Below are 15,096 nucleotides of genomic sequence, written 5' to 3' on the forward strand. Positions count from 1 at the left end.
CAGGAGGCCCCATTAGCTAAAGTGATGCTTCAGGTTAAGAACAGTTTCAGGTTAAGTACGGACCTCTGGAACGAATTAAGTACTTAACCTGAGGTACCACTGTACGTTTCCAAGCACAATTCAAAGTGTTGGTGCTGAGCTTTAAAGCCCTAAACGGCCTCAGCCCAGTATACCTGAAGGAGCGGCTCCACCCCCATCGTCTAGGCAGGACACTGAGGTCCAGCGCTGAGGGTCTTCTGGCGGTTCCCTCCCTGAGAGAAGCCAAGTTACAGGGAACCAGGCAGAGGGCCTTCTCGGTGGTGGCACCCGCCCTGTGGAATGCCCTCCCACCAGATAAACAACTATCTGACTTTTAGAAGACATCTGAAGGCAGCCCTGTTTAGGGAAGTTTTTAATATTTGATGTTGTTGCTTTTTTATTATTGTCATTAGTGTTCTTTTGGGAGCCGCCCAGAGTGGCTGGAGAAACCCAGCCAGATGGGCAGGGTATAAATAAGAAGTTGTTGTTGTTGTTAAATGTGTATACCACCCAATCCCTGTAGAGCAGTTCACAACACAAAACTACAATATAAAAAACATGAAATGAATTATAAAAATAAAGACAACCCAATAATCCCCACTTCCACAACACATTTTAAAAGGGCATTGGATGTCAATGTATGGGTTTGTATGGTTTTTTTGTAATCTAAGTTGAGAGGTGTATGTATCTATTTATAATAAGTTTGTTCAGTGTTCGGGTTTGTGTTTGTAAGTATTGCATTTATCAATAAAAGTTTAAAAAAATAAAAAAGAAAGAAAGAAAGAAAAGTGTCAAATGATTAACAGGAAGCTGCATAAGCGCCCTGAGAGCAGATCAAAATGGGTGCTCCCTGCCATATAACCGCCCAGCAAAGCAAATCAGAATGTATAGGAGAGCTGCCTATTCCTACATTGCAGGGGGTTGGACTGGATGATCTTCAGGGTCCCTTCCAACTTCACAATTCTATAATTCTACAATTCTAGGAGCGCTCAGTGAAGTCTAACCTACGCAAGCAAATCCAGATGAACGCTGAATAAACTGGTTGCCAGTTTCCTCCAGACCTTTGATGGGTAAACAGGTCAGCTCCAGGCCTCCCTGCCTCCTTCTCCTTGCCCCACATCAGCCTGACTCCCTGGCTGCTGCCCTTACCTCCTCACTCCAGGCCCCCTTGGCTTCTCAGGGCAGGCCCCCACCCTGCCATCTGCCCGTGCCTCTGGACCGACGCTCCTGCGGAGAGGTCCCAGCCCCCCGACTCAGCTCCGCCGAGAATCGGGCCTCGAGTCCTCCACACGCTTGGCTGCCTATGGCAGGGCCTTGACAGACAAGGGCGCAGCTTGGGAGTCCCATCTGCTCAAATCCTTCTGGAGCAACCCAAAGCACACATTGTGATATAATTTTTTTTTGTAATAATAATAATAAAAAGAAAACAACCATCAGAGAGAGCACAGATTGTCCAAACTGTACCAGATGCTGAAAATAGAAAAAGTGTGATAACGCAATTGGGAGAAATCAAGTGATCATCACATGGCAGGCAAAGCCGAAAGCAAATGAAGCCGACAAATTAAGGCAAATCCCTGACCCGACCTGACCGCAGCCAAAGAAAATGACAATTTTGCAAATGGAACCAGAGAACTGCTGGGTGCAACCGCTTCAGGGTAGGGGGAAATGATTCTCCTGTTTTCCTTCTAGAGCATGTGGGGGGGACCATGATCAGCCCAGGGGCCACATCTCCTCCTGGGCAATGTTCCAGGGGCCACATGCCGTGGTAGGCGGGGCTTCAGACACAAGTAGGCGGGGCCATGGATGTAAGCTTTGTGGGGTAGGCTGCTTTCTGCACATGCTCTCTCTCTCTCACCTTCCTCCCCCCAGGCAAGGAAGAGGCATGGTCAGAGATCAAGGACACACATTCCCAGGCAGGCAGAAGAGCTCTGGGTGCCCAGGATTCCTGAACGGAGAAAGCCCCGTGGAAGTCTTTGCATCACAACACCTTCCCCTGGGCTTTAACTGAAGCATGGGGGCAAGAAAGTAAAGAAATTCTGGGTAATGATATATAGTGAGATGAAAAAGATGTTGAAATATACGTTCTTAAAAAAAACCAGAAGCATTTTTACTTGGCCAAGACATTAATAGGCAAGATGTTAAATTGTTCTTATATGCAACAACACCAGCAAGAGTACTGTTAGCCCAGAAATGGAAGCAAGAAGAAATTCCAACGAAAGAAGAATGGCAGGCGAAATGAATGGACTACGCAGAATTGGACAAAATGACAGGAAGGATTCGAAGCCTGCGGGACCAGAGATTTACAGAAGATAGGAAGAACTATATGAATTATTTGAAGAGCAACTGCAATCAACAAATTACTCTAGTAGGACTACAAGAAGTTTTGTAAGGAGAAATATATGAAGTGTGACAAAGTAGAAAAAGATAGATATTGGTTATGAGTTTGAAATGTAATAGGGAAGAGAAGAAATGGATACTGAGAGATTAGATTGGAAAATTTTCAGACACGATTGATGGAAGTCAAAAAAATTGAATAAGATGTAAAAGTATGTTTAATTATTGTTGAAAATTATATGTTAAAAACATTTTATATATATATATATATATATATATATATATATATATATATATATAAAAAATAATAAAAGCATGGGGGCAATGAGAGGTTGAGGAAGGTAAACCAGCAGAGAGGTGGTGTGTCGAATGAAAGAAAGGATGCTCTCAAGGACCCCCTCAGCAGTGGGGGCTGTTCCATTTCAGGAGATGTGGCACTGCCCACTGACCTCTGGCTTCTCCTGCCGTTGGTCTCTCTGCCACTCTCTGCCCCTCAGCCAGCTCTGGCAGAGTGTGGCTTACTGGTAAGAGTCTCAGACTAGGACCTAGGGGAGCAGGGTTCAAGTCCCCACTCAGCCATGGAGCCCACTGAGGGTGACCTTGCAAGGAGGGGCAGTGGCTGCCTCTCAGCCTAACCTACCTCGCAGGGGTGTTGTGAGGATAAAATGGGGAGGGGGAAAGTATATACACCACCTTGAGCTTCCTGGAAGAAAGGCAGGCTATTGATGTAAATTATGATAATAATAATAATAATAATAATAATAATAATAATAATAATGTATTAATAATAATACTAATCTTTTAATGAGGTTGAAAGAGGAGAGCGCAAAATATGGTCTGAAGCTCAACATCAAAAAAGCGAAGATTATGGCCACTGGTCCCATCACCTCCTGGCAAACAGAAGGGGAAGAAATTGAGGCAGTGAGAGATTTTACTTTCTTGGGCTCCATGATCACTGCAGATGGTGACAGCAGCCATGAAATTAAAAGATGCCTGCTTCTTGGGAGAAAAGCAATGACAAACCTAGACAGCATCTTAAAAAGCAGAAACATCACCTTGCCAACAAAGGTCCGTATAGTTAAAGCTATGGTTTTCCCAGTAGTGATGTATGGAAGTGAGAGCTGGATCATCAAGAAGGCTGATCACCGAAGAATTGATGCTTTTGAATTCTGGTGCTGGAGGAGACTCTTGAGAGTCCCATGGACTGCAAGAAGATCAAACCGATCCATTCTGAAGGAAATCAGCCCTGAGTGCTCACTGGAAGGACAGATCCTGAAGCTGAGGCTCCCAAGCTGTGGGAGGCAGTGGAAGACAGGAGTGCCTGGTGTGCTCTGGTCCATGGGGTCACAAAGAATCGGACACGACTAAATGACTAAACAACAACAATAATACTAATATCATAGAATTGTCCAGCTGAAAGGGATCGCAAGGGCCATCTAGTCCAACCCCCCGCAATGCAGGAACCTTTTTGTCCAATGTGGGGCTCGAACCCACCACCCTGAGATTAATAGGCTCATGCTTTACCAACTGAGCTATCTCATGCATGAGTAACAGCAGCTCTCTGGCCTGAGAATGTCATGCTGTAGCGGAACCATGATCTCCTTTGCTCTGTTGGACTCCGCAACTGCCAAAAGAGGGCCCTATAAATGGAAGAGGCTCCTGCAGAAAGAGGAGCCTGCTGCTGGGAAAGGGCTACAGGGCCTAACTGAAGTCCCAGCCCAAGGATGGCTGCCTGCTGCTGAAGCAACCTCTATGCTCAGCTCTTCACAGAGCTGTCCATGGTGCTAGCAGAGCCTTGTCTCTGCACTGCTGAGGCCAATGCTCCAAACAGAAAACGTACCTACCTGAGATCATCTATAGAGGCTCTGCTCTGACTAGGGATGGGCGGATTGAGTTCAGTTCCCCACATTTCTGCCTGGGGTTGCATTTTATTATCTTGTTAAAAGTCCTCATGAAAAATCACCAGCAGTTCAGCGTGTGTTGTTCCTAAGATCCAGGTATTTGTATGCCATTTTGCCTTGCTTGCATGTCCTTGCAAGAATTTCCCCTTAATTATAACGCATTTTCGGCATGCTTTTCCCAATGCACACATTTGGTTATTCGGTCAGAGAAGTGTGGGTTTTGAGGGCTGACTGAGTTTCAGTTCACACAGAGAGTGTGAATTAGATAGGTTTTCAAAATTTGAACTGAAGCTCATTTCTCTCCTTCCCCTAGCTCAGAGTTCCCCCTCACCCTGGTGGGTGGCCACAAGAGACAGGGGCTTCTCAGTGGTGTCCCCCCAAAAAACCCCTCTCCCTATAGAGCCTTGCCAAACAACCACATTAATACATTTTCGGTGCCAGCAGGTCTTTTTCAATTCTCCCAGAATTCTAACTCCATGTTATTTATTTAATATTAATCATCTGAGTCTCGGCTGTTACGCGTGTATCTTTTGCCCTTTTGACTCTCTGCTGAGAGTCAATGGATTTTTAGTACTGTGCTGCAATCCTAATATATTATATTTTTTATTTTCTATTACTAATATTTACTCATTTATTACACCCACATACCACCTTTTCCTCCAAGGAGCTCAGAGCGGTACGCGTGGTCCTCCCCTCTCCTCATTTAACCCCCGCAACAACCCTGCGAGGTAGTTTAAGCTGAGAGGCACTCCGGCACTCTAACCGGTGCGCCATACTGCTGGGATTTATAAACCCCCCTACGGTTGGAGAGGGTCGTGCGGGGAACCGGGCTGCTGAATTAAGAACCTAAGAAGAGCCACGTAGGTGGATAGGGACAATGGCCAACCAGATGCCCAGTATGGGAAACGCGCCAGAAGGAGCCGAGGGCACAAGCGCCACTCTCCTCGCCCGCAGTTTCCAGCAACTGGTATTCAGAAGCAGAGCCATCGTTGCATCTTTTGGGGGGCGATTCCTCGGCTGCAAATCTGCAGCGCGGGTTGGCGCTCAATTCTGCAGTCGGTGCGATGCACGCGCAAATATATCGAGTGTGCGCGTCGAGTGACCTTGCGCCTGGGTGGGCAAGCTGGCACAAACACACACACACACCCCTTTCGCTCCGGGGAGGGAGAAAAGGAACGCAAAGGGGGTGTTTTGCAAAACGTGGAGAGGTTCTCGCTGGCCCTGGTGCTGTGCCGGCTGCCTCTCTGCCCTCCCCCCCAAAAAACATGGGCGCTTGGCACAGGGCTTAGACAGAAGGGCAACGCCCCCCCCCGGCATCGCAGCCCCGCAGCCAGACGGCGCAGGAGGGGCTGCCATGGAGCAGAGAGGCCGCTTCACAGCGCACAGCCAGCTGGGGTTAGGGGTGCTTGTTGAGTGGAAGCGGGGAGGCCGGGAGCCGTGCCAAACCCCCCTCCCTCCCCACCCGCCCTCAGCCTCTTGAGCAGCTGCAAACTCCTTCCTCCAGCCCAGAGAGACCCTTCCAGTTTGGCCTCCCGCATCTCCCCTCCTCCTCCTCTTCCTCCTCCTCCTCGCCCCCCCCCGCACCCATTTCCACTCCCCCTCTCTTTTCTCTGTGGCTCCCTTGGAAATGGAGGCACAGAGATTGCAGTCAGCTGATGGGTGCTGCTGAGCTCAGGAGAAGCATCCCCTCCTCCTTTTCTCTCCATCTCACCGCCTTCTCGGCCTCCCCAGCCCCGACAAAGGGTGCTCGCTGTCGCTGGTTTCCACCCCCCCCCCCACAAGGGGCGGTTGGGTCAGATTATCCTATCCCGCCTCCCCCCACCGCCACCTCCTTGGAATTGGAGAGAGGTTTTTGGTCTGGCGCGCCTTCTCTCTCTCTCTCTCTGCCTCCTTCCAAAGGCACAGCAGATAAGAGCTGCTACCGCCCTCTCTGGGAAGGAAAGGGATTTCTCCCCCCCTCTCTCCTTTGCAGGACCCAGAACACAGGTATGGACTAAGCAGGAGAGACTGTGCGTCCCCGGGCTCCGTCTCCTCATCCAGGCGCCGCGTGCGAGGAGGGCGGCCAGGACACCTGGGCAGGTGCGCAGCCTCCGCAGACCATCTCCCGCGCCCGCTGCCATCACCTGCTCGCTCCAGGACCTGTGAAAACGGGGAGATCAGGCAGGCCAGCTCTGAAGGTAAGGCTCTCTCTCTGTCTCCCCACGGGCATGCTGTCAGGCTGATGTGCAAAATTCTCTGGGTTGGGAAAAGGCGAAGAGCGAGAAAGGATGCTTCTGCCTTGCCTTGCACAGCGGCGCACGTCTCCTCTCAATGTGGGTGGGTGTTTTTTATTTTCTCCCCCATCAAGGAGCCTGTAAAATGAACAATTTTTCCAGCGCTCGGGTCTCTGTGCCAGCCAGGTGTAGGGTTAAAAAAAACCACCCACCCCACACTGGGAGTAGGTTGGAAATGTCACACTGTGGCCTTTGAAGGAACAGGCAAAAATAAGGAGGGGAGCGAATGTGTGGATCTCTGCTCCCCCATCCCCTGAAATCTTTCGCGTCTTTCCAGGCAGAATGGAAGGATGAAAAGCAAGGAGCAAATTCTAGAGGCGAGGATTGCAGAGGTTTTCTGTGTAGCTCTCCCCGCACAGACCATCCAATTAGCTGACAGTGACTCACAAAACAGAATTCAATACGGACTCCTTTAGTCTCTGCCGTAAGAGGTTCTATTATTCCAGTTTTCTTTTCTTCTCTCTCTCTCTCCCCCCCCCTTCCCCTCTATCTGATGTAGCTGGAGAAAAGAAAAGAGCCCCCCCCTCTCCCTCCCTCCCTCCCTCTTCTCCACTCTGCATGTGCAAATTTGCTATCTCAGTATCTCGTAGTAACCGTTGCATGAAATCCAGATTGTCGGGAGTGTTATCCATAAGGCAGTTATGAATGCTCGGAGGTTGAGATCTTGCTTTCTGGAGATGCGCCGCCTCAGTTGTAGCTCCACAATCAGAGCCGCCGTGGATGCGGGCCAGCAAGGGTTAACTGGAATGATGGCTGAGTATTAATATTGCAACTAGAGGGTTTGCGAACTACTTTGGGGTCTGTAATGAGCCAGGCGAGAGAGCTTAAGAAGAGCCCTGTGGTTAAGTATGCAAAGAAAATATGGGCGATACGTTTTCAGAAATATTGTGGAAGGTTTGCAGGGTCACAGAAACTCCCCCTGTGATCTCTTTTCTCAGGGAGATATTTAATGCAAAACCGACCTTTGTCATGTTTGCATTCTGGTGTGTGTGCGTGGACGGGAGAACCAGTTTTCCGAAGGAAATTTGCTAAGGAAGAATAAAGCTCCGTTTTCTAGCTAGAAAGGGCTGTAGCTCGCTGGCAGAACAGCTGCTTTGAATGCAGAAGGGCTGGGTTCAACCCCTGGAACCTCCAGGTGAGGCTGGGAGACTCTCCTGCCTGAAACCTTGGAGAGCAGCTGCCAGTCAGAGTGGACGGCTCTGAGCAAGGCAGACAAAGCAGATCCCCGGGTTCCTAGAGCTCACTATTTTGAATGGGAGAAGGCACCGTGCCATCTTTGACTTGTGCCAAGTGCTGTACAGTATGCAAAAGGGACATGTTCTTGCACACAGAGGCTTAGAGTTGAGCAAGTGCAAAGCCTATGGGAGGAATTCCTTTTGGCGGTTCGGCTTCCGAATTCCAAGTAGTGGATTTCTGTGGAAAGCCCAGCTCCGATTTCAGCATCAATGCTCTCAAATCCCATCTCAGTCGTAGTTGCACTGCATCACGGGTTCCCTTGTTTAAGGGGCTGCAGAAACCATCAAAGGGGAAATGTGTGTTTTCAGTCATTGGGTTCTAAAACATGAGGAAACATTAGGAAACATTAAGGGAAATGCGGGTGAGGAATTCGTCCCTTTTGGATGGCAATTTTGCTCACTTCGAAGAAAGTGGTTTGGTGCAAAAAGAGTGAGGTGTTGGGAGAAAGAATGGGAAGTTGCCAAATGGCGCTCATTCATGCAAGCAGGTCTCTTAGGCAGATTCATTGAATATGTGGTATATTCTGCAATGCCCACGGGATTTTCGTGCTAGAGTTTTGAAGGGATGGAACCAAGGACTGGGTTTTTTAAATCCTTATTTCAAAGGAAGGCATTAATGTTCAAGGTATGTCATTGCTGCGCCCATGTTACAGATGAGGAACTGAGGCTGAGTGATAACATGCCCAAGTTCGCTGCTCAGCATCTGAGCCACAACCCTCTCCTTGAATCCCCTCCAATTGCTCATTTCAAAGCAAAAACATTTAATATGGTATGCGATTAGGAAAACAATTGTTGTTATGGCCTTCTTGGTAGTTGTGGCTGCCCCGTGGAATGCCCTCCCACCAGATGTCAAAGAGATAAACAACTTTCAGAAGAAATCTGAAGGCAGCCCTGCATAGGGAAGCTCTTAATGTTTTGATGTTTTGTTTTATATTCTGCTGGAAGCCATCCAAGAGACTGGGGCAACCCAGCCAGATGGGTGAGGTACAGGTAATAAATTGTTGTTGCTGTTGGTTTGGAGGGGGGGGACCTCAGCTAACAAATCTGTGATTGCTGGAGGCAAAATGGAAATCTGGACCATTTTGGAATCGTAGAATTGTAGAAAGGGAAGGGGCTCTCCAGGGGTCATCTAGTCCAACCCCCTGTAATGCAGGAACCACAGCTAACAAACCCCAGACAGATGGCCATGCAACCCCTGTCTAAAAAGCTCTAATGAAGGGAAGTCCAGGCCTCCACTTTCTGAGGTAGTTCCAACAGCTTTTAGCATCAGAAATTTCTTCCTAATATATAGGAAGAGCAGGAGAAAACAAGCTTGCTCCATCTTCCGCGGGACAACCCTTCAGATATTTGGAGACAGCTATCCTATCATCACAACAAATACACGGGATGCGGGTGGCGCTGTGGGTGAAACCACAGAGCCTAGGGCTTGCCGATCAGAAGGTCGGCGGTTCGAATCCCCATGACGGGATGAGCTCCCATTGCTCTGTCCCTGCTCCTGCCAACCTAGCAGTTCGAAAGCACGTCAAAGTGCAAGTAGATAAATAGGAACCTCTCCGGCGGGAAGGTAAACGGCGTTTCCGTGCGCTGCTCTGGTTCGCCAGAAGCGGCTTAGTCATGCTGGCCACATGACCTGGAAGCTGTATGCCGGCTCCCTCGGCCAGTAAAGCGAGATGAGCGCCGCAACCCCAGAGTCGGTCACGACTGGACCTAATGGTCAGGGGTCCCTTTACCTTTATCCTATCATCTTTCAGTCTTCTCTTCTCCAAGATAAATGTTCCACTTTGGACACTCGTCTGCAGACTTCAGAATGTGGTGCACCAGTCAAATTCAGCATCTCTGCCAGGTGTCACTTACCGGAAGGTCCCTGGGTTAAGCGGTTTTTGTGGCATCCCAGGAAGCTGGTTCAAGTTGGTTTCCCTTCCATCTGGTTTCACCTATTGAAAAGAGACTGTAACCCCTTTCGGACAGGGACTGTGTTGTATTTTGCTTGCTCTTCTGATCAAGGGGCAGTAGCTACATAGCATACAGTGGTACCTCGGGTTACAGACGCTTCAGGTTACAGACTCCGCTAACCTAGAAATAGTGCCTCGGGTTAAGAACTTTGCTTCAGGATGAGAACAGAAATTGTGCTCCGGCGGCACGGCAGCAGCAGCAGCAGCAGGCCCTATTAGCTAAAGTGGTACCTTGGGTTAAGAACAGTTTCAGGTTAAGTACCGACCTCCGGAATGAATTAAGTACTTAACCCGACGTACCACTGTCTTATGCTATGTCATCACATTTTGGGGAACCTAGGAGTGTGTATGTGTCTCTGACACTTTGTCACACTTCCCTGCATTTCACACATTGAATGAGAAGGTGTCTTGTCACGAGTTGTGCTCCATCGCATCCGATTCAAGTTCACTTTCTTTCTTTCTTTTTTGCATTACTGGGGCAGGAGGTTGGTAGCGAATTTGCGCCTTTTCATACTAACCTCTGGGGCTTGTAGTCCCAGGTGGCATTGGGTGAGAGTCTGCCCTAGGTTTGTGCATTATGCTGTTACCAAGCAATACTTGTGGATCATGCCAACTTGCTGAAGTTATCCTGCACCCTCCCCAGTAAATGTTTTGAGAAAAAGGGGCTTACGAATGATATCTGCAGGGAGCAGCAATGAGAGCAGACATTCTAGGCAGGAAGAACTAGATGCAGAAATATATGATGGGAGTCACATGGCTTACTAGCAGAACATGTGAAAATGACCTAGATCAGGGGTCCCCAAACTAAGGCCCACGGGCTGGATAAGGCCCGAGGGACTTGTTTATCCAGCCCACGGCAACCCCTGCCGCCGCCCGCTCTTACCGGCGCTGCGCTGAATGGCTGCCCACTTCCAGGTCGGAGGAGCACTGGAAATAGCTTGTGCGCATGCGCAAACATTATTTCCGGTGCACATCCGGGTCAGAGGAGGCCCATGCACAAGCTATTTCCGGTGCTCCTCCGACCCGGAAGTGCGCTGGAAATAGCGTGTGTGCATGCGTATGGGCACGCACTCCCCCACCCTCTGGCCTGCCGCACGATCGGCGCTGGAGACACTGGCCCGAGGCGCAGTAAATTTGCTGACACCTGATCTAGAGGTCTCAGGGGACCACAGGCTTAAAGTGAGTCAGCAGTGTGATGCAGCAGCAAAAAAACCTAATGATGTTCTAGGCTGCATCAACAGAAGTCTAGTGTCCAGATCAAGGGAAGGAATAGTCCCACTCTATTCTGCCTTGGTCAGGCCACACCTGGAGTCCTGTGTCCAGTTCTGGGCACCACAGCTTAAGGATGTTGATACTGTAAGCTGGAACGTGTGCAGAGGAGGGCAACCAAAATGATCAAGGGTCTGGAAACTAAGCCTTATGAGGAGTGGTTGAAGGAGCTAGGTATGTTTAGCCTGGAGAAGAGGAGACAGAGAGGATAGATGGGAGCCATCTTCAAATATCTCCAGGGCTGTCACATGGAAGAGGGAGCAAGTTTGTTTTCTCCTGCTCCGGAGGGTAGGACTCGAACCCATGGCTTCAAGTTACAAGGAAGGAGATTCTGATTAAACACCAGGGAAACTTTCTGACTGTAAGAGTTGTTGAAAGCTGCTGGGGGTGGCTGGGGAAACCCAGCCAGATGGGTGGGGTAGAAATAATAAATTGTTGTTGTTGTTGTTGTCGTCGTCAACAGTGGAAAGGTCTCCTTCGGTGGGAGGTGGAGTCTCCTTCCTGGAAGGTTTTTAAGCAGAGGTTAGATGGCCCTCTGCCATGGATGCTTGAGCTGAGTTTCCTGCCTTGCAGGGGGTTGGACTAGATGACCCTCAGGGTCCCTTACAACTCTACAATTCTGTGCCAAGGCAGACCTTCCTCCTCTTTCTTATCTTCCACAGTAAGTGTTGCTGGCTAAAACTCTCTTGCTGGTGCCCAGAAGGAATTGTTTTCTCTGACCGAGGACCAGTGGGCCCATTATTCCAGCGGGTGCAGAATGCTGCAGGGAGGCTCCTCACGGGGTCCCTGCCATGGGAGCATATTCACCCAGTGCTTTTCCAGTTGCACCGGCTGCCAGTGGAGTATCAGGTCAGGTTCAAGGTGCTGGTTTTGACCTTTAAAGCCCTTTGTGGGTTAGGGCCCTCGTATTTACGGGACCGCCTCTCCTGGTCTGCCCCACAGAGGAGCTTAAGGTCCATGAATAACCATAGTTTAGAGGTCCCGGGCCCTAAGGAAGTCAGACTATCCTCCACCAGGGCCAGGGCCTTCTCAGTGATGGCTCCGACCTGGTGGAATGCTCTGTCCCATGAGACCAGGGCCCTGCAGGATTTAACTTCCTTCCACAGGGCCTGTAAGACAGAGCTATTCTGCCTGGCTTTCAACTTCAACTTAGCCTGATCTTTTATTCCCCTTCCTTCCCTTTTTATGAAGATTACCCGCTCTGGGATCCCACAGCCAATTCTCCCCTGGCCCCCCCTCTGGCCCAAATAGGACTCATTTAGCCAGCTAGCCCTGGTGATCATCTAATGTTTATTGGATGGATTTTCCCCCTAAATTGATTTTTGAATTCTGAATTTATTGTTATTCACATTTTATAATGTATTTCATGCTGTTTTCTGTTGCATCAATTAAGTGTTTTAAATTTGTTGTTAGCCACCCTGAGCCTGGTTTTTGAACTGGGAAGGGTGGGGTATAAATAAAATTATTATTATTATTATTATTATTATTATTATTATTATTATTATTATTCAGCTAAAGCAAACACAAGACAAACGTCCATCAGGGCTTCATAAAAGAGAAAGCTCTCCACATATTTGCAAAGATCTTTCAGCATCTCAAATGAGCATGCTGGCATCAAACATGCCAGCAGCATTGAAAAATCAACCGTCAGATCACAAATACGTGAATGTAGGGCACACTTGGCATGCAAATAAACATTTATGAAGTCTCTGTATATTAATTCAGAGTAATTGCTCCATACAACCAGGGTTTCTTTGGTCTAGAACTTGTGAAGCTCAATGCCGGAAGATTCAGGGCAGAGGAAGGAAAGTCTTTCACACCGTGCATAGTTAGACTGTGGAACTCCCTGCCACAAGGGGCAATGATGGCTTTAAAAGAGGATTAGATGAATTTATGGGAGAGGAGAGAGCTATCAGAGGCTACTAGACACAATGGCTCACCTCTACCTCCACAGTTGGGGCCAGCAATGCTTCTGAATACCAGCTGCAGGAAACCGCAGGAGGGCAGAGTTGCTCCTGTGTTCGAATCCTGCTTGCGAGTTTCCCACAGGCATCTGGTTGGCGACTGCGAGGTCAGGAAGCTGGACTAGATGGGCCATGGCCCTGATCCAGCAGCTTGGCGTTACGTTTTTATGCTCCGGCTGACGGTGAGGTCTTTCCACAGCTCTGTTTCCACAGCCAGGGCCTTTTCAGTACTGGCCCCGACTTGGTGGAACGCTCTGTCACAAGAGACTAGGGCCCTGCAGGACTTGACATCTTTCCGCAGGGCCTGCAAGGCGGAGCTGTTCCGCCTGGCCTTTGGTTTGGACTCAGTCTGACCCTTATGGTTTCCCTCTCCTTATGGTTTTGACTTTTAAAATGAGGCTGTATTTTAAATTGCATTTTAACCTGTATTTTAATTTTTTTTTCCTTTTTATTCTTTATTATGTTTTTATTGAAATTTTATTGATGTTAGCTGCCCTGAGCCCAGCTTTGGCCAGGGAGGGCGGGGTATAAATAAAAATTATTATTATTATATAATTACATGACATCCTGTTAGCCGGAGGTTCGAATGACCTCGCTCAGGACTAGCTGCATGCAAAGCCCACGCTCTACCACTGAGAGCTACAGCCCCTCCCCTACTTTAATTTTAGCTCCATTGGCTGCAATGAGAAAAATTGCATAACAAATCCTGCCACTCTCACCGCAATCAATGGGATTGATGGTCAGACTAGGCATGGTTTGCAGCGATGACCCAGTGCCCGCCTGATAATAATAATAATAGTTGTTGTTTAGTCGTTTAGTCGTTTAGTCGTGTCCAACTCTTCGTGACCCCCTGGACCAGAGCACGCCAGGCACTCCTGTCTTCCACTGCCTCCCGCAGTTTGGTCAGACTCATGCTGGTAGCTTCGAGAACACTGTCCCACCATCTCATCCTCTGTCGTCCCCTTCTCCTTGTGCCCTCAATCTTTCCCAACATCAGGGTCTTTTCAGGGAGTCTTCTCTTCTCATGAGGTGGCCAAAGTCTTGGAGCCTCAGCTTCAGGATCTGTCCTTCCAGTGAGCACTCAGGGCTGATTTCCTTCAGAATGGAGAGGTTTGATCTTCTTGCAGTCCATGGGATTCTCAAGAGTCTCCTCCAGCACCAGAATTCAAAAGCATCAACTCTTCAGCGATCAGCCTTCGTGATGGTCCAGCTCTCACTTCCATACATCACTGCTGGGAAAACCATGGCTTTAACTATACGGACCTTTGTTGGCAAGGTGATGTCTCTGCTTTTTAAGATGCTGTCTAGGTTTGCCATCACCTTTCTCCCAAGGAGCAGGTGTCTTTTAATTTTGTGACTGCTGTCACCATCTGCAGTGATCATGCAGCCCAAGAAAGTAAAATCTCTCACTGCCTCCATTTCTTCCCCTTCTATTTGCCAGGAGGTGATGGGCCCAGTGGCCATGATCTTCGTTTTTTTGATGTTGAGCTTCAGACCATATTTTGCGCTCTCCTCTTTCACCCTCATTAAAAGGTTCTTTAATTCCTCCTCACTTTCTGCCGTCAAGGTTGTGTCATCTGCATATCTGAGGTTGTTGATATTTCTTTCGGCAATCTTAATTCCGGCTTGGGATTCATCCAGCCCAGCCTTTCGCATGATGAATTCTGCATATAAGTTAAATAAGCAGGGAGACAATATACAGCCTTGTTGTACTCCTTTCCCAATTTTGAACCAATCAGTTGTTCCATATCCAGTTCTAACTGTAGCTTCTTGTCCCACGTAGAGATTTCCCAGGAGACAGATGAGGTGATCAGGCACTCCCATTTCTTATTTCTTATTTCCTAATATTAATATTAATAATAATAATAATAATAATAATAATTTATTTATACCCCGCCCTTACTGGTTCAAAAACCGAGCTCAGGGAGGCTAACAACAAATTTAAAACACTTACATAATGTAAAAGCAGCATAAAATGCAGTATAAAAACATGAATAACAAAATTCAAAGTTCAGAAATCAATTTAGGGGAAATCCATCTAATAAGCATTAGATAGTCCCCAGGGCTACCTGGCTGAATTGGTCCTACTTGGGCCAGCGAGGAGGCCAGGGGAGAATTAGCTGTGGGGTCTCAGAGCGGGTAATCTTCAT

The 15,096-nt window shown here is 48.4% G+C and overlaps 1 protein-coding gene across 2 annotated transcripts in view; it reads left to right on the forward strand.

Annotated features, from left to right (window-relative positions):
* The first annotated feature begins 5,829 nt into the window (after positions 1 to 5,829).
* The window catches only part of FBXO41 (F-box protein 41), a 74,445-nt gene continuing 65,178 nt past the window's right edge, over positions 5,830 to 15,096 (forward strand). For both annotated transcript variants that reach the window (XR_013990463.1, XM_081020776.1), the window contains exon 1: positions 5,830 to 6,430. The gene's annotated coding sequence lies outside the window, so the exon portion shown is untranslated. The remainder of the gene's footprint in view (positions 6,431 to 15,096) is intronic.

The sequence above is a fragment of the Podarcis pityusensis genome, assembly GCF_964106645.2.
Source record: "Podarcis pityusensis genome assembly, chromosome: 9".
Lineage (NCBI taxonomy): Eukaryota > Metazoa > Chordata > Lepidosauria > Squamata > Lacertidae > Podarcis > Podarcis pityusensis.